The following is a 21,690-nucleotide window of genomic DNA, read 5'->3' as shown; positions in this document are numbered from 1 at the left end:
ATAGCCAGCAACAATATGACTAATATGCTCTTCTGCCTTGATGCATAGTCTACATTTATGCATGTCTTTGGACTGTGGGAGGAAACCGGAGTACACGGAGGAAACCCACGCAGACACGGGGAGAACACGCAAACTCCATGCAGGGAGGACCCGGAAAGTGAACCCGGGTCTCCTAACTGCGAGGCAGCAGCGCTACCCATTGCGCTACCATGCTTCCGTTATTATTATTATTCAAACACATTAAGTACAATAAAAGTTAATTTAATGCTTCTCCACGGCATGGTGGCACAGTGGTAGTGCTGCTGCCTCGCAGTTATTAGACCCGAGTTCACTTCCCGGGAACTCCAGTTTCCTCCCACAGTCCAAAGACATGCAGGTTAGGTGCATTGGCGTTTCCTGCCTTGCGCCTTATGTTGGCTGGGATTGGCTCCAGCAGACCCTCGTGACCCTGTAGTTAGGATATAGCAGGTTGGATAATGGATGGATGGATAATGCTTCTCTAAATTCCCATGTGATACCTTCAATTAGAAATTACATTTGTGTTCAGCTTTCTGCAGTCAATTATAATCTCCCAAATCTTTTTAGGAAGCCCAATGTTTAAAAAAATGTGTTGTCCAGTGTTATTAGCTGAAGAGAATCACAAAAAACAAAAGTGAAAAACTGAAGGACAGCCACCTTAACCTGCTTAACATCCCTGAAATCCTCAAATGTCAATGGCTCGACTGTCCCCTCATGTTTACGAGACTCGGCTCCACAGAAGCCTCTTATCCTGACTTACTCAAGTCTAATCTCCCCAAGTCAGTGAGAGGACATGAACTTGTGTCACTGCTTATTGGCCCGCCAGAGGCAGGTGTGGCTTCAGTTTCAGTTCATGAGCTCATAGCAGAGGTGGCTGGGGGAGTTTGGGGGGAGGGTAGGGGGAGTGCCCTGCTGTCGCCCACCTAAGGGAGGGGCACATGCCTTAAAGCACAGAGAGCTGCACTTCCTCATTCGGAGCTCCGGCAGCCACTGGATCTGCCTTTTAGAACGCGACGTTTCCAGTGTCACATGTAAAATCCTCTTTATGCTATGGTCACAGCTGCGGCAGGGATTTCTGCACCTGATCTTCCAATCCTGGCACAGTAAGTCGTACTTTGTATTCTGAAAGTATGGAAATGCTTAATAAAGGAGATCAGTGAAAAAAAAATCTCACTTTAGAGTAGTATTTCAAGGTTTCACTGTATTTCTGATGGACAATAGATAATCTAGTAGGCTGTGAATTTACCTTTAGTGAGCCCGTCCCACTTTTAATTTTAGGACTAGAGCTTCACTCACTCAGCGCAGGGTCCAGAAGCTGAACTCTGGAAATGTCTTTAGGGGGTGATAAGAGCACAATGAGGTGTCCTTAACTCCTTCCCATTAGTAGTCTCATGGAGTGACATTAACACACACCAGGAACCTAGCAACTCTCCTGTATACGTACTGTGTGGCATTGCCGTGCTTGCATTGGATCTCATATTGTACTTTTTTTGGCACCATAGTGAGCAGCTTTAGTCACCCTGCCTCGAAGCTTCAATGATCAGTTCCCATGAACCTTGAACAGACTCAAGTGCGATTTTGCAGGGGTAAGTGATCTTGTGTTCAAGATATTGGCAAACTGTCGGGTGTTTGACGAGCCAAGGCGGGCACACGTCACTTCACGTTTAAGGTCACCACACTGGCTCCTTATGGCTGCAAGTGCTGAGTTCAAATCCTTGATGCCTGCGTACTGACCAGTCAGTGGGTCAGCACCTACAGTATGTACAGTATATGGAGACACTTGTGGAGTCCTATGATCTTTTTCACTCATGCATGTCTGCAGAACAACTTTGAGTGGCACCAAACCTCAATCCAGACTCTTTCTACATGTAACCCCCTCACTGGTGGAATTAGCTGCCCACCTCCGTCTGAACAGCTGGCTCCCCCAGTGTGTTAAAGAAGATAAATTGATGTGAAAGGCACTATAATGCATAGATAGATAGACATGAAAGGTACTATATGATAGATAGATAGATAGATAGATAGATAGATAGATAGATAGATAGATAGATAGATAGATAGATAGATGTAGACATGAAAGGCACTATATAATAGATAGATAGATAGATAGATAGATAGATAGATAGATAGATAGATAGATAGATAGATAGATAGATAGATAGATAGATAGATAGATAGATAGATAGATAGATGACTGTCTTGGTCTGTGAATGTCTGTCTAATTGATGCTGACTTTGACATGGAGTTTTGTAGCAGGCAGTGTGATGGCACAGTGGTTAGTGCTGCTGTCTCAGGGATCCAGTGGTTTGGGATCAGAACAGAGCCCAGTCACCCTCTGTGTAGAGTTTCTGCATTGTATTTGTAATACTTGGTGTGGTGACATAACGGCTAATGTTGTAATCTCACAGTTTCAGGGATTGGGGTTCAAATCACAGCTCATTAACTGTCTGTGTGACATTTGCAGAAACTCTCATGGAGTTTTGTAATGGTTGTTGTGTTGACATAGTGGTTGATGCTGCTGTCTCACGGTTCTAGAGATCTCAGCTCAGCTCAGTCACCACCTGTGTAGATTTGCACATTGTTTCCCTGTGGGCATTTTTCGTAGTTGAGTGATGGCATACTGGTTGATGCTGCTGTCTCAGAGTGGCAGGGATTTTTGTTCAAATCACAGCCCATTCAGTGCCCCTCTAAAACTTACACATTCATTCATGGAGATTAGTTATGGGTGATATGATGGCACAGTGTTTAGTGATATTATTTCATAATACCAGAAATTTGGAATCAAATCACAACCCAACCGCTATTAGTGTGAATATTTTTGTCATTGTCCCCATGGCTATTTGTAACAGGCAGTGTGACAGCACAGTGGTTACTTCTGCTGTCCCATGGACCCAGGAATTTGCGCTCAAATCAAAGTCCAGTCACACTCTGTGCAGAGTTTTCATATCTTCCTAAGGGGTATCTGTAATGGGTGGTGTGATGGCATAGTGCTCAGTCGCCATTTCCACAGTGTTTCCCCTTGGGTATTTCCAACAGGTGGTGTCATGGCATGGTGGCTAATGCTGCTGTCTAATAATTCCAGGGATGTGGATTCAAATCGTTGTTTAGTTGCCAACTATGTAGATTTGAACAATTGGAACATTAGAACAATCTGGGCGAGAACAGGCCATTCAGTCCAGCCAAGCTCGCCAGTCCTATCCACTCAATTCTTTTAAAAAAACATCAAGCCAAGTTTTGAAAGCCCCTAAAGTCTTACTATCTACCACACTTATTCCATGTATCCGTGGTTCTCTGTGTAAAGAAAAACGTTGTAATGTTTGTGTGAAATTCACCTTTAACAAGTTTCAGGGGTGTTTGATTTAGTTGGTGAGTATATTACATTAAACAGGCATCGAAGATTTGAGGATAAGTGTCGGCCCTTAATAAATCCAGTTTGATCTTGTGATATTAGGGTAGCACTTTCTCCATCCTTCTAGCTATGATTTTAGAGAGTATTTTAACGTCATTATTCAGAAGTGAAATTGGTCTGTATGATGCACATTGTAATAAGTCCTTATTTTGTTTTGGAAAAATGGTGATTAGTGCTTGGCGAAAAGTTTGAGGAAGAGTTTGGTTATCTCTGGCTTCTGTAAATGTTGCTAATAGGAGGGGAGCTAGCTGAGCGGAGAATTTCTTGTAAAATTCTGCAGGGTAGCCATCAGGGCCTGCTGCTTTCCCACCTTGGAGAGACTTTATAGCATCTAGTAATTCTGATAACGCCAGAGGTTTATCAAGTTCCTCCGCACTAAAAGTGTCTATTTGTGGTATTTGTAATGTACCCAGAAATGCATTAGATTGTGTATTGTTTTCTTCATCATCATCAAGTCCTTCCGTGAGAACCCTAAATCCAAAGAGGACTGTTTCATTTATGTTAGGTAGAATGTCCAGAGGGGACTGGGCGGTCTCATGGTCTGGAATCCCTACATATTTTATTTTTTTCTCCAGCCGTCTGGAGTTTTTTTTTTGTTTTTTCTGTCCCCCCTGGCCATTGGACCTTACTCTTATTCTATGTTAATTAATGTTGACTTATTTTGTTTTCTTATTATGTCTTTTATTTTTCTATTCTTTATTGTGTAAAGCACTTTGAGCTACTGTTTGTATGAAAATGTGCTATATAAATAAATGTTGTTGTCGTTGTTGTTGTTAAACTCAGCAGTATATAAGAATTTATAGTAGTCTCTGAAAGTGTGCATTATATATTTGTGGTCAATGATTTTATCTCAGTTCGCGTTGGTGATTACTGAGATTGCGTTGCACACTTCTTGCTTGTGAATTTGTTGAGCTAAAAGCTTATTAGCTTTCTCTCCATGTTCATAGTAATGATGTCTGGATTTATAAATTAGTTATTCAGTTTCTTTAGTTGTCAAGAGGTTTTAGTTCTGAATGTAGAGCCTGTCTTTTCCTATGTAGAGTCTCGCTTGGTAGTCTGGCATGTTCTGCCTTTAAGAAGTTTCAAACTGTGTCCTCATGTTCTTGATGAACTCATTTTAAAGTCACCGTCTCGGTCCACTGAACTAATTCCCTAAATCATTTTAAACACTTCAGTCAGGTCTCCTCTTAATCTTCTTTGGCTTAAACTGTAAATGCTCAGCTCTTTTAATCTTTCCTCATAACTCGTCGCTCTTCTCTGGGCTTTCCAGGACTGTCTTAACAGCATCATAGGCCCCCGGGCAAAGTAGTCCAATGGGGCCCCTGTTTTGAAAGGAAAGCAGGAACGTACATAGGCATCAGAAACATCATGGGCCACGATGCTCCTGGGGCCCTTGGCCAGTGCCCATTGTGCCCATATGTTAAGACTAAAACTTTCCATAGTACTCCAGAAGAGGCCTCACCAGTGTGTTATAAAGCTTGAGCAGAACCTCCTGTGACTTGTACTCCACACATCAAGGCGCTATATAACCTAACATTCTGTTAGCCTTCTTAATGAAAGAGTTCTGTTGCTGTTCATCATTTCTTAAGTGAACTTTAAGCAACTTTTGTAGTTTTTTGAAGTGTTGTACTGACCTGTCGTATCTCTAATGTTAAAGTATTCCAGATTTTTGGAATGTAGAAAATTTAAAGCCGTCTCACCAGTTCTTTTATGCTTTACTCTCAGAATGCTGAGCATGCCAGTGTTAGAGGATCTAAGATTCCAATCAGAAATGTAAGTGAAGAAGCAGTCCAACGTACAAAATGCTGTTAGATTGTTTAGAGTCTTTTATACAATTAAAAGTATTTTAAAATCATTTCTAAATGACACAGGCAGCCAATGCAGTGACATCAAGACTGGTGAGACATGCTCAGATTTTCTCTTTTTACTTAAAATTCTTGCTGCCACATTTTGGACTCATTGCAGCCGACTTGTATCTCTTTTAGGTAATCCTAGTAGGAGTGCATGGCAATAATCTGGAGCTGAGCTTCTCAGTCCTCAGGACCCCCTGTGGCTGAAGGTTTTTATTCAAACCAACTTCTCAATCAGGCAGTCACTGATAAATTCAATTGATTGCATTGTTTAATAAGCAACCCCATTTTTTTATTTTTTTATTTTGCATATAGGGAAATGCTAGATTTACTCTTACAGGAAAATAAGACCTACTGTATTTGTATGTTTTCTGTATATTTAACTGCTTACTTTGTTGTTTTTGTGGTGAGGTGCCTCATTGACGTTACCAGCAATTAAATAAAATTAGTTTAGTGTCCTCTGCAGAGTTATGAGAGAGGCATTTGTTTGGGTAAATCAGTATAAAGAAAGGAAACTTGCCTTTTTCTTTTCTATTAGATAATGCATCCATCCATCCATCCATTTTCTAACCTGCTGAATCCGAATACAGGGTCACGGGGGTCTGCTGGAGCCAATCCCAGCCAACACAGGGCACAAAGCAGGAACCAATCCTGGGCAGGGTGCCAACCCACCGCAGGACACACACAAACACACCCACACACCAGGCACACACTAGGGCCAATGTAGAATCGCCAATCCACCTAACCTGCATGTCTTTGGATCGTGGGAGGAAACCGGAGCGCCCGGAGGAAACCCACGCAGACACGGGGAGAACATGCAAACTCCTTAGATAATGCAGAGACAGACTATTTGCTGAAGATATGAGCGCCTTTTGGGGAGCGTCGTGGCGGCTCTCGTGTAGAGTAGGGGGGCGGCCCTGCCATTGACCGGCCGGGATGGCATTGTCAGTCTTCCACACGTGCGAGTGCCTCCCATGGCCCTCATCACACCAGAAGAGTGAGAAAATGCGAAGAACCTTAGTATTTGTTTAGGAAAGAGATTCCGTGTTTGTATTTGTCTGGGCTGTAGCTCAGGGAAGGAGGAAAAAAAATGCTTACTTTCACTTTTGCGCGCGCCGCCTGCTCGAACTTTTATACTAATTGTGTGGGACGGCAGACACCACCTTTCTCAGACGTGTTCACGTCCTAGCGTGCCTGCGGAGGGATGATGTAGAGCAAAAATTGGCGCCGAATACAAAAGGGAATTACGGCCTCTAGAGGGTGGTCTTCTGGCTAGATCTTGCTAACAGAAAGGTACTTGGTAGAACTCCGCTTTGACTTTACCAAGCCAAGCACTACGGCTTGTGCCTTGACTATTGTACACACACACACACACACAGAGATAGGCTATATATTTGTTTTGTACATATATTTCGATAAATATCTCTGGATTGACTTTGGTGGAGGTATTTATTGGGTTGTGGTTATTGGTGCACTGTTTATTTTTGCATATACTGTACACTTTTTCTGTATTTTGAATATTGTTGTTTTTGGTGAATCCTGTAGAATACACTGTTTGAAGGAGCAGCTTCTTGACTTGGAACACTGTGGAGGAAGACAGCTTCATATTGGTTTGTGTATATATGGGTTTCACTAATTTGTGTGTAGTATTACTTTTCATTTGGGACTTTTTGTGTGTCCTTTGCGGTATTGGACTGTGTATTGATATAGATAGATAGATAGATAGATAGATAGATAGATAGATAGATAGATAGATAGATAGATACTTTATTAATCCCATATATATATATATATATATATATATATATATATATATATATATATATATATATATATATATATATTTGTTTTACTTTAAGTGCACCTGTAAATAAAAACCTCACTTTATTTTTCAAAAAACCCAACCCTTTTTTGTGTCCGTGTCTCCCCGTCTTACACCATCATCCTGGTCCCACATACCTAGAGTGTAGGCTGGTCATCCTAATTCCCACTACATGGGATGTCACAGTTTTTTTCCCCCACTTTTTCTGTGGACTTTGCTTTTTTGATTGTATCATTAAGCACTCAAGTGTATGAGTAACACTGAAGTAGCTTTCAGGGTCATTTGTGCAGGTGTCTGCTCTGCTCATCATTAATGCTCTGTATTCAAATACAATTAATTATTATTATTATTATTATTATTATTATTATTATTGTTATTATTATTATTTATTTTTGGAGCATGTTCATGACCTGTTATAGTGACAATAAATCAAAAGAAAATGATCTTTTTACAAAGACAAGATTAACGTGTTTCCAGTCTGGAGTTCAAATTGAATTAATAAGGCAAAATGAGTTTAAAATATATATTGAGTTTAAAATATATATTTTTATAGTGATAAAATGATAATGTGGGAATTTGCTATGTAAATTTATAATCAATTGATATGTTAATCAAGGGAGTAAATAATATAAGCTAACAAATAAAAACCTAAGCAACCGGGTGGGCTAATAAAAAAGTGGGTGGCCTTAGAAATACTCAGGCCCAATAACGGCAATGCCACTGCTAAAGACCATTCTCATCGCAATAAAGTAAAAATGAAAATGTACTTGTATATCATGCATTTAATTATTTCGTACTGTGGCTACTGCTACTGCCCTGAAATACTAGTCCTGCCCAGTCCGTATCTGAATGCTGACAACACATCCTCTTTGTCTGTATACGAGGGTCTTCTCTTCCATATGGGATCCACTTTCCATTTATGCTCTATGCACACTCGATGGGCTTATTGCTACGTCTGACTGTGCGTGTGCGTCCAAGGTCGCGCTCTCTCGGACTGGCGCCCTGTTCCCTTTTTGACGTTGTCATCGATCCAAAATGAATGATCTCTGTAGCTCGGAAACTCCAACCTGTAACTTCAAGTAGGTGGAGCTAACTGCAATGGGCGGTCAATGTAGGTGGAGTTTACTGCAATGGGTTAAAGAAGTAGGTGGAGTTCATTGCAAAGGGCTGTCCAATTGGGTGGGATTTATTCTAATAGACGGTCGAAATAGGTGGAGTTAACTCCAATGGAAACCAACAATTTTTATGTGACGGGATTCTCCGCTTTTACTCTCAGCGACTCTGTGCGAAAATAAATCGTTTTGATTGTGGATAGATTTATTTTGTTTAATGCAAATAAAGCCCTGAAATGAAAGTGTCATTGCCTGCAATAGGAATTTGCTCCAAGTTTAACCCTGAGTAGTTTACGCCCGGATGAGCGGTCGGTCAAGTATTCTTTCCCGGAGGGCAGTATTGAGGGAAAACCGCATTCCAGAGTGAGGGGAGTTTTGGAAAGTGATGGAATTGGATTCCAGTCGTTCTCTGATTAGGGCCTTTTCCCCTGCTGAGGCTGCTCACATTTTGTTATTAACTATGAAAAGAAGCAGACACGAACGAGTCATCAGTTTTAGTAAGTGAACATGCTGGTTAAGTATCCTTTTTTAATTCTGTCATTTTTAGTCGGACATCTGATGGCGCAGGCGCAGTGCCGAGAAGTGTTTACGCGCTGCCATTCGTGAAAACTTGCACTCTATTCGTCAGATTCGCTTCATGTGTTCTTTTCTAAAGTTTCATTTTTTTATTGCTGGGAGGGTGGGCAAGTGCTGATTTTAACCGCTGGGCTCGAGAAGGGCGTTGAAATACTGGGGATTCTCGTAATAACGACCCTCACTGGTACCGAAAGGCGGGCGGTGTTGAAGAAGCCTTCTTCCTTTACGGTGGCTACAGTTGGTAACATCTAAATGATGAGATTTTAATTTGTGCAATCTCACGATCTGGGATTCTTAAAAGGGAAAGGTTTACCGAGGTCACAAGCGTTAGAATTAAGGGCAGCATCTCTGTTGAATTATTTTTAAAACATGAGTAAATTCCAGATTGATGGGTTCAGACCTTAGAACTTTGTTAAATTAAGGAAACTTTCTGGCTTTTCAGAGCTTTCAGATTATGCTTTAGAGATTCAGGTCTTCTCAGTAGTATCCAATATTGATAATTCTGCTTGTACCCTGACCAAGATTTGCTTTTTATACCTTACTTGTAAAAGTGCAAGCGGGTATTGTGTGATTGGCCCTGCTATGGACTGGCACCCTGCCCACACTCTCATAAATAACGCTTCTTTTGTGGCATTTTTTGGGTTGCATGGCTTCTTAAGGAACCATATCATTTTGGTGAAGGGATCTTTGTGTGTGACATTGGATTTTTTAGGCTTTAAAAGGGCACCTACCATGTTAAGCAGGCGTAATGATTAAGAGTGTGGAGGCTGTGGGTTCAAATCCCACGGCTGTCACTGTGTGACCATGAGCAAGTCACTTCATGTACCTGTGCTCCAAATGTTAAAAATAAAAGTAAATAATTATATCTCATAAATTTTGTAAGTCACCTTGGTTAAAAGCAAGGCCAGATTAAGACCCCCACAGGGCCCTGCATGACTTTGATCCCTAACATATAGTTCACCATACTTTTAACAAGGCAGTGTGCGGATGCTGGGGTCATTTAATGCAGTGCCCAGTATTTCTTGCTCTTGAATCTGGCATGTGACTTGATCACTTCTTTAAGTTGGGTTTTTGGGTTTGATGGTTGCAGTCCCACTTGATCCTTTTGCTGGCATGTGGATACTCGGATCATTTTATTCTGGGTTTTGAATTGGGAAAAAGGGTCCCTTGCTGTCATGGACCCGTGGGCGCACACCCTGAACACCTTAATGTTAATCATATATTAGTGCGCGGACAACAGAGTCATTTATTGCAGTGCCTGGTACTTCCCACTCTTGATTATGGTGTAAGACTCAACCTCTTCAATCAAGTTTAGGGGTTTGGGGGTTGCAGTCCCCCTTAATCATTTTACTGGCATGTGGATACTTGATCGTTTTATTCTGGGTTTTGAATTGGGAAAAAGGGTCCCTTACTGTCATGGGCCCCTGGATGCACACCCCAAATGCCTTGATGTTACGTTAGTGCGCGGACAACGGGTTCGTTTATTGCAGTGCTGGTACTTCTCGCTCTTGATTATGGTGCAAGACTTGACCACTTCAATCAAGTTTGGGAGTTTTGTGATTTCAGTCCCCCTTGGACATTTTGACGGTGTGCAGATAGTCCGATCTTTTTATTGAGTTGGTGGAGGATTAGGAAAAACAATCCTTTGCCATCATGGGCTCCTGGGCATGCACCCAGAACACTCTGATGGTACATCTGCCTCTGGATAAAGGCATCAGCCAGGTAATATATATATATATATATATATATATATATATATATATATATATATATATATATATATATATATATATATATGATCCAACGTATCTGTTCATCTTTATGTCTGTCCGCTCTTCACAAGAGCTTTTCACAAGCACTTGGTGCCACGGCCCACCTGCCAGGTTGTTTTGCCTGCCTAAGTCAAAGTCATCTCTGATGGAGGATTGCAGGAATTGTGGGATAGAGGGGTCCTTTCATCGGTTTGGCTGGCCCTGCGCTCTTTCAGCTGTGGAATGGCCAAAATGGGGGAGGCAGCTTGATGGCTGAGGTCTCCGGGACTCTAAACAAATCCAAATCATATTATGGTATATCATCTACTGTTAAATTCTGGTCCGTATTTTTATTGCACTATTATATTGTATTGAGGATTACTTGTGTTCTGTTCTGTGTATTGTGTTGTATTGACCCCCTTCTTTTTGAGACCAAACCTACCTGATAAAGGGGTCTCTCTTTGAGCTGCCTTTCCCAAGGTTTCTTCCATTTTTTTCCCCTACAAGGGTCTTCTTGGGAGTTTTTTCCAAGGCTTGGGGGGCTGTCAAGAGGCAGGGCCTGTTAAAGCCCACTCCTTGTGTGATTTTGGGCTATACAAAAATCAGTTGTATTGTAAACTGTATTGTAACTACTTAACGGATTTAGATTGGGTTTTTTTCCTACAATTTGCTTGAACATTCTGGTTGATTTTCCAACTTCTCTCATCGTGCTAAGTATCATTGTTCACTTACAGGAGCAATTTATTCGCACTAATCCGAAACAGAGGCTGTGGGCCGAAGGGAGGGAGAAGTGTGACGTCAGGAGTAGGGTGCCGGGCAGGGCCCTCCTCACTCACACACCAGCCTCCGTTTGAGTTGGTCTACCTCTGCCTTGCCTCCACTTAGTTTGTTTATTGATTTTTAAAGTTTGTCCTTTTTCATTTCTACGCCGGAGGAGATAGCTAGTAAGTAATAATTACAAAATGACATCTATAATGTATAGTGCAGAATACAAACAAATCAAGAAAACCTGAACTTATCTTGTGTTGCTCTCATTTTAAAACTAGCGACTGGGAGCCCGATCGAATCGGGCTACAAATTCTACGTTTGTGAAATCCATACTTTCACGAATTATTTGTTTTTTTAATGATTTTGTTATCATGGCACTGATCTGTGCTTAAAATAGACCTTTTCGGCTGATGTAATGAAGAGCTTCCTGTTTAAACGAGGCTGCGAGACGTGAACTCAGCTCTTCGGCGAACCTCATTTGATTTTTTTCAGCAAACACATAAAAAAAAAAAACAAAATGTATTTTATGATTTTAATCAGAGTCGGAGTAATAATTATGTTGGCGTGGTCATTTTGGATCTGAGATCGGCTAAAATTTAAACAATGACCGTTGTTAATACCCAGCCGTCATTACTCAGTTTGCTAATAGATGTCAGAAGGACGGATGCCAAAACCGAAATGCTCAAAGATAGATTTCGACGTACCAAGCAAATGGTGATACGTTCTAAATTACTTACAGTTCTGGAGCTGTCGAAGGGTTTAAGTCAGTCGACGATGTTAGTCCTGGAAAGTACGCCCCACCAAACCAACGTTCCAAAAACCAACCGAACTTACTGTTATCTGCTCGAACCAACACCGACTTACTATACTCGGCCGTCCAGCGGCGTCACTGAAGCATTCGAACATTCTTAGCCAATCATGCAATACTGCGTCCGCGTTTGCCACGTTATGTTCTAACTACAGAGGCAGAGTCCAATTGCATGGTTCTAACTTGTATTGAGTCGAGGTATTGACACGAACATCATACATACGGGTAGTATCAAATTATATATGAGGATAATGAGCCCATTTGGATTTTTCAAATCTATTACCATCTAGTAATGATTATCAAAGGATCTAAAGGTTCTTTTTGTGGGGAAACAAAAATGGTTCCTCTATGGTAGTGGTTCCCAAACTCAGTCCTGGGGACCCCCCATGGCTGCAGGTTTTTGTTCCAACCAGATTCACAATCTGTGATTAATAATCGATAACATCTGATCTCACTTAATTAGCTGGTCTTTTTTATTCTTCTCTTATTCTGCATTCAGAAAAACACAAGAGTATGGTTTTTACATTTTATAAGACATTTAGAAATACTCTCTTTTGTTGTTTTCCTATTATTTTCCCCTTTTCCATTTGTAGTTTGCTGCCTTCATTTCACCCTAATAGTGACAACTAGCAACAAGCACAGCAGACTCCCGGGATGATGAAAGCTGTAATGACTTCAGTGTCAGACCCTCTAAATAGTAAATACTCAATTAAATAACCAGAACACCTGGAAAAGCAGAATGAAAATTAGTTTGAAAATACTGTTAATGGCCTAAACAAAAAAAAGCATTACACATTACACATAACTGCTTATTAAATTTTAATAAAAAACTTAGTTTGTAATTTCTACATTGACTCCAAAACACACAAACTGGGGAATAACGACGCACTTCATTAGGCTAAGAGTCCAATGACAAACAAAAAACTGGTTGGAACAAAAACCTGCAGCCACAGGGGGTCCCCAGGACCGAGTTTGCTCAATGACATCATTCTGAAGATCCACAGCAGCACCTTTATTTTTAAGAGTGAGGACTGCTTTCCTGCCTTGCCTCCCCTTACTGTTGGTATACGCACCGGACCCCCTGTACCTCTGAAGTAAACAGATTTGAGAGAGTTATGATATGTTAAGTTGAAGCACAGTGATGTGACCCACACGGCGATATGAAAACAATACACTCAACGTTTTCGATGATGTGAATTGGACTTTATTAAAATGGCGATGCAAAGGTTGCAGCTGCATGTTTCGTGGATCCTGGGATCGACACCGGCACCTGCTTACTCAAGTGGTCTCAGTCTCTTAAAGACTTGCCTCCTACAATCTTATATAAATGAAGTTTCCTTAAAGGCATTTTACTATGTTGCGTAGTTCTTTGGAGAAACATTGCTTGATAAAGAAGCATTGAAATGTGATATGGGGTCTTTGCATATGAACTTGGCTCACTGGGCTTTAAGATGGGTTCTAATATGTGGACAAATCAGTAATATTAGCAGATCAAGAAAACCTGAACTTATGATAGAATGGTAGACCATTTGAATAATTAGGATGTGGACAGGCTAGTCAGCCCCTCAAAGCCTGCCAGTCCAACCCACTTAATTCTTCCAAAATAACATCACGCCAAGTTTTGTAAATCCCTAAAATCTTAATGATTACCACATTACTTGGTCACGTATTCCACGTGTCTGAGGTTCTTTGTGTGAAGAAGGTTCTAATTTGAGCCACAATGACAAAAAAAAGTACTTTTACATTTTCCTCATCCTCTAGATATTCACAAAAGCAAACAAGTATATTCATCCACCCATCCATTTTCCAGCCCGCTATATCTTAACTACAGGGTCACGGGGGTCTGCTGGAGACAATCCCAGCCAACACAGGGCGCAAGGCAGGTAACAAACCCCGGGTAGGGCGCCAGCCCACTGCAGGACACACACACACACCAAGCACATACTAGGGACAATTTAGGATCGCTAAAGCTCCTAACCTGCATGTCTTTGGACTGTGGGAGGAAACCCACACAGACATGGGGAGAACATGCAAACTCCATACAGGGAGGACCTGGGAAGTGAACCCAGGTCTCCTTACTGCGAGGCAGCAGCGCTACCCACTGCGCCACCCCAAACAAGTATATGCAAACAGAAAATGTGTTATCTTCCAAAAAAGTTTATCCCTAAATGTCCGTCAGTCATTTCCCGCTATATCATAACACAGGGTCACAGGGATCTGCTGGAGCCAATTCCAGTCAGCACAGGGTGCAAGGCAGGAACAAACCCAGGGACAGGGTGCCAGCCATGCGCAGGACACACACACCGACAAACAACCATGCATCCATCCAGTATCCAACCCGCTATATCCTAGCTACAGGGTCACGGGGGTCTGCTGGAGCCAATCCCAGCCAACACAGGGCGCAAGGCAGGAAACAAACCCCGGGCAGGGCACACAACCCCACACACAATAGGGACAATTTAGGATTGACAATGCACCTAAACTGCATGTCTTTGGACTGTGGGAGGAAAGCCACTCAGACACGGGGAGAACATGCAAACTCCATGCGGGGACGCAAACCCAGGACTCCTTACTGCGAGGCAGCAGTGCTACCACTGCACCACCGTGCCGCCCATCCCAAAATTTGATTGTCATAATTATTAATGCAAAATGCCATATGTAAAAAATACAAAGTGTTAATGATTCAAGAACGCCCTACAGTACTAAATCAAGAACATGTGAGACTGAATGTTTGTACAAAAATTTAATTAATAAAGTGAATATCGAGCACCATATTTTAAATTGCTACCGCATTGTAAGTGTAAGAGACTGACAACTGGTTCATTGGTGTTCATTTTTTGTAGGTATTCGAGAGACCTTTTAAAATCATCAGCCCTGTAGTATTTCACAAATCGGTTATCATCTCCTGCGGTGGGTTGGCACCCTGCCCAGGATTGGTTCCTGCCCTGTGTTGGCTGGGATTGGCTCCAGCAGACCCCCGTGACCCTGTATTCAGATTCAGCGGGTTAGAAAATGGATGGATGGATGGATGGTTATCATCTCTTCATTATGTTGCCTGTTATGGATCTAAATCAGTGGACCTGGAGGGCCGCAGTGGCTGCAGGTTTTCATTCTAACCCATTTCTTAATGAGTGACCTGTTTTTGCTGCTAATTAACATCTTTTGAATTAACTTTAATGGACTTGCTCTTGAAGACTCTGACCCCTTAATTATTTCATTTACCTTAATCAGCAGTCAAACAATAATGATATACAAAATGAACCAAAACATGACCTGCAAACTGTGCCCATTATACAATATCTGAAAATAAAAGAAAGATGAAGGTCTCAGGAACGCTGATCTGCTCAGGTCCACAAAGCATTTCAACAGTGCTCCTAAAAATGAGAAAATCAACAGTTTCGTAAACGTCTGCTATTGTACAATGAGAGCAGCAACAAACCATGGAATTAAAGAACGAGTTTAATTAACGACAAGACTCAGCACTTCATTAAGCAACAGATTGGAGTGAAATTGGTTGCAGTGTGAGGCCCTGACGTGGTCTTCTGATGGCTCACTCACTTCACATTTAATTTCTGTTTGGGTGCCATTTAAGGAAATAAATGAAGCAATTCAGAGGAATGGTGAAGGAATTCTAATCTTCAAAAAACAAGTCCATTAAAATGATTTCAAAAGAAGTTAATTAGCAACAAAAACAGGTCACTAATTAAGATACGGGTTAGAATGAAAACCTACAGCCACTGAATCTCTCCAGGACCAGAGTTGGGGACCCCTGATCTAAATAAATAAAAGTCCTTTGTGGAACCTTGGCATGTGGATAGTTCATCTATGGTGATGGTCTGAAGAACCACATTGGCACCTTCATTTCACTCTTAATAATCCTGGTCCTTTAATGGCATTTTATGTTTCTTTACTGGGTTGTGTGGGTCCTCGTAGAACAATTGCTTGATGATGCATCGTTCCATTCTGGAACTGAGTTCTTTGCTTATGATGTTTGTTTGTTTTGGCTTTGGGCTTTTTAGTGTTGGGTTGACTATCTAGCAGGACACTAACAGATTAAGAAAAACTGGACTTGGCCTGTGTTGTTGTAGGCAGCAAAAGTCTTTTTAAAATCATCACCCATTAATATTTCACTAAACCATCACCATCTGTTCATGGTAATTAACTATGGAGCCATTTACAGATCTAAAGGTGCTTTCTGGAACCTTCGTGTGGATGGGGGAACCATTGTTAGACTTCGAGGACGGTGTGACGATGAGGGTTCTGGCTCCACGCTCCCATGGCTGTTTGGGAACCCTTGAACCCAACACTGTCGATAATGAAACCGAGTGAGCTAGTCAATGGAGGCAAATTGAGCATCTGAGCAAGGGGATGGTTAAAAGTGAAACAGTGCTTTTATTAAAAGAAACAATCAAAACAGTGTTCCATAAATAGTGCAGTTTCAAAGTTCATGAAATAAATAATCCATAAAATGAAAAAACGTGGAGGTTAAAACAACAATAAGAAAAAACAATCCTTTAAAACCAGAGGTTAAAATCTTCTCTAGGAAGCAGTCTTTAAAACAACAACAAATCCGGTGCATCGTTTATTAGCGTCTCACCTGCTTATCCCGTTTGGGCCAAGCAGCAGGCAAGATGCTCTCTGCAGCTGCCCTCCTCTACACTTTCGCGAGACTGGAGACCTCCCGATCCCTGGCTCTGGTATGGCACTCATCCCAGTCCCCGAGACTTGATGTCCACCAATGACCAGGACGCACACATTGGGGACTCCACCACCAAGCCTCCCGACTTCCGCTGCCTTTCCGCGGCCTTCTGCGGCTCGTCGCTTTCACCTGGTCACTCCCGCTACATGGTCGCTCAGCGGGAGCAACCTCAACTCAAACGCCTGGGTGTCAGCCTTACACCCAGCTTCCTCGCAGCTGCCCTCGAGCGCTCGATTGCCGCTCACCACATGCATGCACCGCGTGTCTGTCTCTCTCCGGCACCGCCTGCTTCCACACTCGCTCCCTGTAACCTCCATCCTCTCTTTTCCTTTCTTTCCTTTTCTCATCTCATTCTTATTTTCCTTCTTTCCATTTTTTTCCTTTTACCACACAACCGACTCGCGCTTCTTTTAAAACGTGAGGGGCCATCACAGCTGTAGCATTAGCCACGGGAGCAATCACGAATGTGGGCAGTTCCTCACCTGTGCACACGGTGAGAAACGCCCACATCGACGACTGCCCCGCGGCTCGCTACAACCTCAGGTGCGGTGATTTAAAATGAATGGCCTTTGCTCAACGAGCTGTGGACCCATAACACCACAGACGGGTGGGTTGTCCTCGGTGACTGTAGAACGCACCCCTCGTGTTATCCATCAGTGTCCTTAATGCTGTGGGGTGGAGGTAGGGATTGCATTCTGGAGCACATGCTGTTTGATTTACACAAACAGTTAAGCGATGCCCTGTGGTATCTGGAGCACATGCCAAATAACTTTCATAACCGGTCGCCTATGTCACCTAATGGTTTGACCGGCCCTGCTCTTAACTCAAATAACATTGTGACAAAAAGAAAAACACTTTTACTCCTTTTCTTTATACTGGTAGCATTGTACATAAAGGTAATACTAGCAAATTCAAGTTAAGCCTTTCTGTTTTTGTCCCAATCACAGGCGGCATCGGTTAGTGATGGTAGGCAAACTCAACCCAAAACAGCTCCCCATGCCACCCTCCTACCTCCCCACAACTTTAAAGGAATATTCCCATTACCAAACAAACATATTTAATCAAAAAATATATAATTAAAAGTCTAGTTTTAGATTCAGCGTTGCAAAGCATCCTGGGATGTCAAAGCCTTCAATTGTGTAATGCTCAGGCTGGAGATTCAGAGGGCCATGTGGCTAGGATGGCTACTGTGCTTTCAGAAGGCTCAATGCGTTATGCAAATGAAGCATCTCAGCGAGAGGAAGAAAAGGGTGGAAGGAGCGCGACAGAGACAGGATTGACGGTGGAAGGTGCCGGAGTGGAAGCGTTTTCACTCTGTGTTGGTGACGGGGAGCAGGAGAACACACTGTGCAGCAGTGGGATCTGTGCGGACGAGAAGGAGCAGCACGGGGTGTGGGAACAGCATGGAGTGAACGAGCAAGTAGAAGGGAACGAGAACGAAAGAGCGGTGTGCTTCTGGGCCGTAACACTGAATCAGAAGACGAACAGTGTAAAGGAGTTAAATGATTGCCATTAAAAAGTTGAAGTGTCTCCCAGTGAACAGTGGGAGTGTAGTTGGAAGGCAGTTAATAAAGGCTTCTCAGTGATTCCATATTCCTGGAATGTGTGCTGGTGTTGTTCCTCCCTGACTGGTTGAGGATGTTACACTGGTGTCAGAAGTGGGATTCTAACCCACATCTCAGAGAAACTAATTGTTTGTTTTGTAAAAAATTAATGTACCTTCCATCAGAACCATTTTTTGAATAAATCTAATGCAAGACTGGGTGTAAAATTTTGTAACACTGTCTATATATTTGCGGCACGGGTGCACTGCTGCCTCACAGTTAGGAGACCTGGGTTCACTTCCCGGGTCCTCCCTGCGTGGAGTTTGCATGTTCTTCCTGTGTCTGCGTGGGTTTCCTCTCACAGTCCAAAGACATACAGGTTAGGTACATTGCCGATCCTAAATTGCCCTTAGTGTGTGGGTGTGTGTGCCCTGCGGTGGGCTGGTGCCCTGCCCGGGGTTTGTTTTCTGCCTTGCACCCTGTGTTGGCTGGAATTGGCTGCAGCAGACCCCCGTGACCCTGTAGTTAGGATATAGCAGGTTGGATAATGGATGGGTGGATGGATGTCTATATATTTGACTTCAGCCAACATTAAAAGGAAATTGGCTGTGTCTTGTTCTGCAGCTTCATCTGAAACGTCCGCTTGCTGCTGCAGTGCTGCGGAGTGGGCCTTTTAGTGCCTGGGGACCACCATACAGTTGATTTAAACAATGGCTTATTACTGGATTTGGAGTCAGTAACAAAGGAACTTTCAGGAAAAAATAAAAAAGCTTGGGTGCAACATTCAAAGAATCTGATAACAAATTGCCCGCAAGGGTCACAATAAAGTGTGCAGAAAGTGACAGGGTCGAAATGCTTTCTGAATCCATTGTTTTATCACTTTTTATTTCACCCTAGCAAAATACGTGCGCTTCGCAGCGGAAAAGTAGTGTGTTAAAGAAGTTATGAAAAAGAAAAGGAAACATTGTAAAAATAACTTAACATGATTGTCAATGTAATTGTTTTGTGACTGTTATGAGTGTTGCTGTCATCAAGGATTTGATTATCATTATTTCTTTCAATCAGGATCGTATTTGGAGGATGTGTTGTGTTCAAGTTACATTCCGTGTTTGTCAACCGTTGTAAAGATAACAGGTTTCATTCATTGAAGTGTTCACTACCCAAATCGGTACTCGTGAATCTAAGATGTTTAACAGGCATTCCCAGTATTACGTTGTGGATTTGCCTGCGAATATTTAGCGGCAGTGTGTCTATGAACTTAATTTAAACTTAAGCTTTACACCTTGCTTTCCTGTTCATGTGTCTACAAAGACTTGTTCAGATTCAGAGGGTTGTTCCTTTCTTACTGCATCAATAAAGAGCTCGTCTTCCTCTTTATCTGAGACATCACACACTGCATGCACGGGTTTACCTTTCCCAGTCCTGCAAACGTTAGTGAAGTGGGTCTTCCTTTAGCTGGACATTGGCTTTTTCCACCGTGTGCTTTGTCTCCGCAGTAGCTGCACTTATGAATATGCTTATATGCGTCACTCGCTTCATATTCTTTTGCTGTCTTCTCAATTGTGTAATGTGTTTTTTGTTCAGCGCTCTTTGGAGCTCTTGCTTGTTGTCTGCATACTGCGTTCTCAGCCAGATCACGTGAGCCACTCGGAGTACATGCATCGAAGGTCCTCAGCTGTGCTTGTGCTATCTCATGCGATCTTGCGATGTTCACAGCTTTTATTTAATGTTAGCTAAGACCCGGCACTTAAAAGTTTCTCTCGCACTTTTGCTGAGTTTGTGCCAAACACTATTCTATCCCTGACCATCTCATCTTCGTTTGCATAAGCACACCTGAAATTTTAACTCCGTTACAAAGTGATCAAAAGTCTCGTTTATACCCTGCGCCTTCTCATTAAACTTGTATCTCACGAATATCATATTCGTCTTAGGGATGACAAACGCCTCAAAACGGTCATAATAAGTTTTCAGTACCTTGACTTCCTCCTGGGTGAGAGTCCAAGAAGAATGTCTCTTCCTTTTTCCCCAGTCCACAGGAGCAGGTAGCTGCATTTCTCACTCTCGTCTTTGCCTTTTAGCGGGCCAGAAAACATCATCTCCACGTGCTGTCGGAACTTTTTCCATTCTCCCGGCACGTTAAGAGAATCCCAGTCAATTCGTGGCGAGGGAACTCCAACAAAATCCATGACTGTCCTCTATTCTGACACCATGTCTTGTTTTCACAAATTGTGAAAAATGAAATGATGGAGAGACTTTCTTTTAAAGTTATGTGCATGTATTACATTCACGGCATCCGTGCTCTAAATTAACTTCCATAATAGTAACCTTGAGGTCCCTTTTTCTGGTGCCTTCCTGATGACACGGGTGCCTAAACCATGCCTGATAATACATTTCAATGGCATATAAATATTACAGTGATCACCTCGATAGAAATCTCACCACCTAAATCGCTACTCGTGAAGCTAAGATGTTTAACAGGCATTGCTGGTATTAACTTTTTGATTTGCCTGCGAATATTTAGCGGCAGCGTGTCTATGAACTTGTGGAATTGCCCGCGAGTATTTAGCCACAGTGTCTTTATGAACTTGTGGATTAGCCCGCGAGTATTCAGAGGCAGCGTGTCTATTAACTTGTGGATTTTTCTGCGAGTATTTGGCAGCAGCGTCACAAAGTTGTTTCCATCTAGCTGCATCAGAAAATGTAGCACGACGTCTGACTCGCCTCCTTTTTACTGTTTTCTCACAGCTTGGATTGCTGCTGACGGACAGCCTTATATGGGCAGGCACTCAATTACGTGTGTGGCATGGGTATGGGGGACGCAATATAGGCAGGCAGCCAACTACGTGGGAGGCGTGGTGATGAGGGACGAAACGCCGCAAGGAAATGGGTACCTGAACAGTAAACTAAGTCTAAAATACCTACACAATAACTATAATCGTAATAAACAAACAACAGCGGAGAAGTTGTGGATTAAATAAAAAGGCTGCAGTTATCAGCAGGGGAGACGTGAATACCGTGGCGAAGCAAAGAAGGGAATGAAGAGACCGGAGCGACGGACGGCCTTATATGGGCAGGCAGTCAATTACGTGGGAGGCGTGGGGATGGGGGACGCAACGCCGCCTCACACGGCGACCGAGCTGCAGGCTATGGACGTATATATGTACGTAAGTAGGATTCAGTTATGACCGTTACGCGTAGAATTTCAAAATGAAACCTGCCCAACTTTTGTAAGTAAGCTGTAAGGAATGAGCCTGCCAAATTTCAGCCTTCTACCTACACGGAAAGTTGGAGAATTAGTGATGAGTCAATGAGTCAGTCAGTCAGTCAGTGAGG

At 42.5% G+C, this 21,690-nt stretch overlaps 1 protein-coding gene across 2 annotated transcripts in view; it reads left to right on the top strand.

The window, feature by feature from the left end:
* The first annotated feature begins 988 nt into the window (after positions 1-988).
* The window catches only part of lipib (lipase, member Ib), a 90,761-nt gene continuing 70,059 nt past the window's right edge, over positions 989-21,690 (top strand). Inside the window, exon 1 of one of the 2 annotated variants that reach the window (XM_039745873.1) lies at positions 989-1,121. The gene's annotated coding sequence lies outside the window, so the exon portion shown is untranslated. Of the gene's footprint in view, positions 1,122-8,638; positions 8,709-21,690 lie in introns of those variants that run through there. The other variant, XM_039745874.1, reaches the window with a different exon arrangement.

This window comes from Polypterus senegalus, chromosome 2, assembly GCF_016835505.1.
Source record: "Polypterus senegalus isolate Bchr_013 chromosome 2, ASM1683550v1, whole genome shotgun sequence".
NCBI lineage: Eukaryota > Metazoa > Chordata > Cladistia > Polypteriformes > Polypteridae > Polypterus > Polypterus senegalus.
Note: the sequence above shows the minus strand (reverse complement) of the source record. Positions and strands in the feature narration are given on the sequence as shown.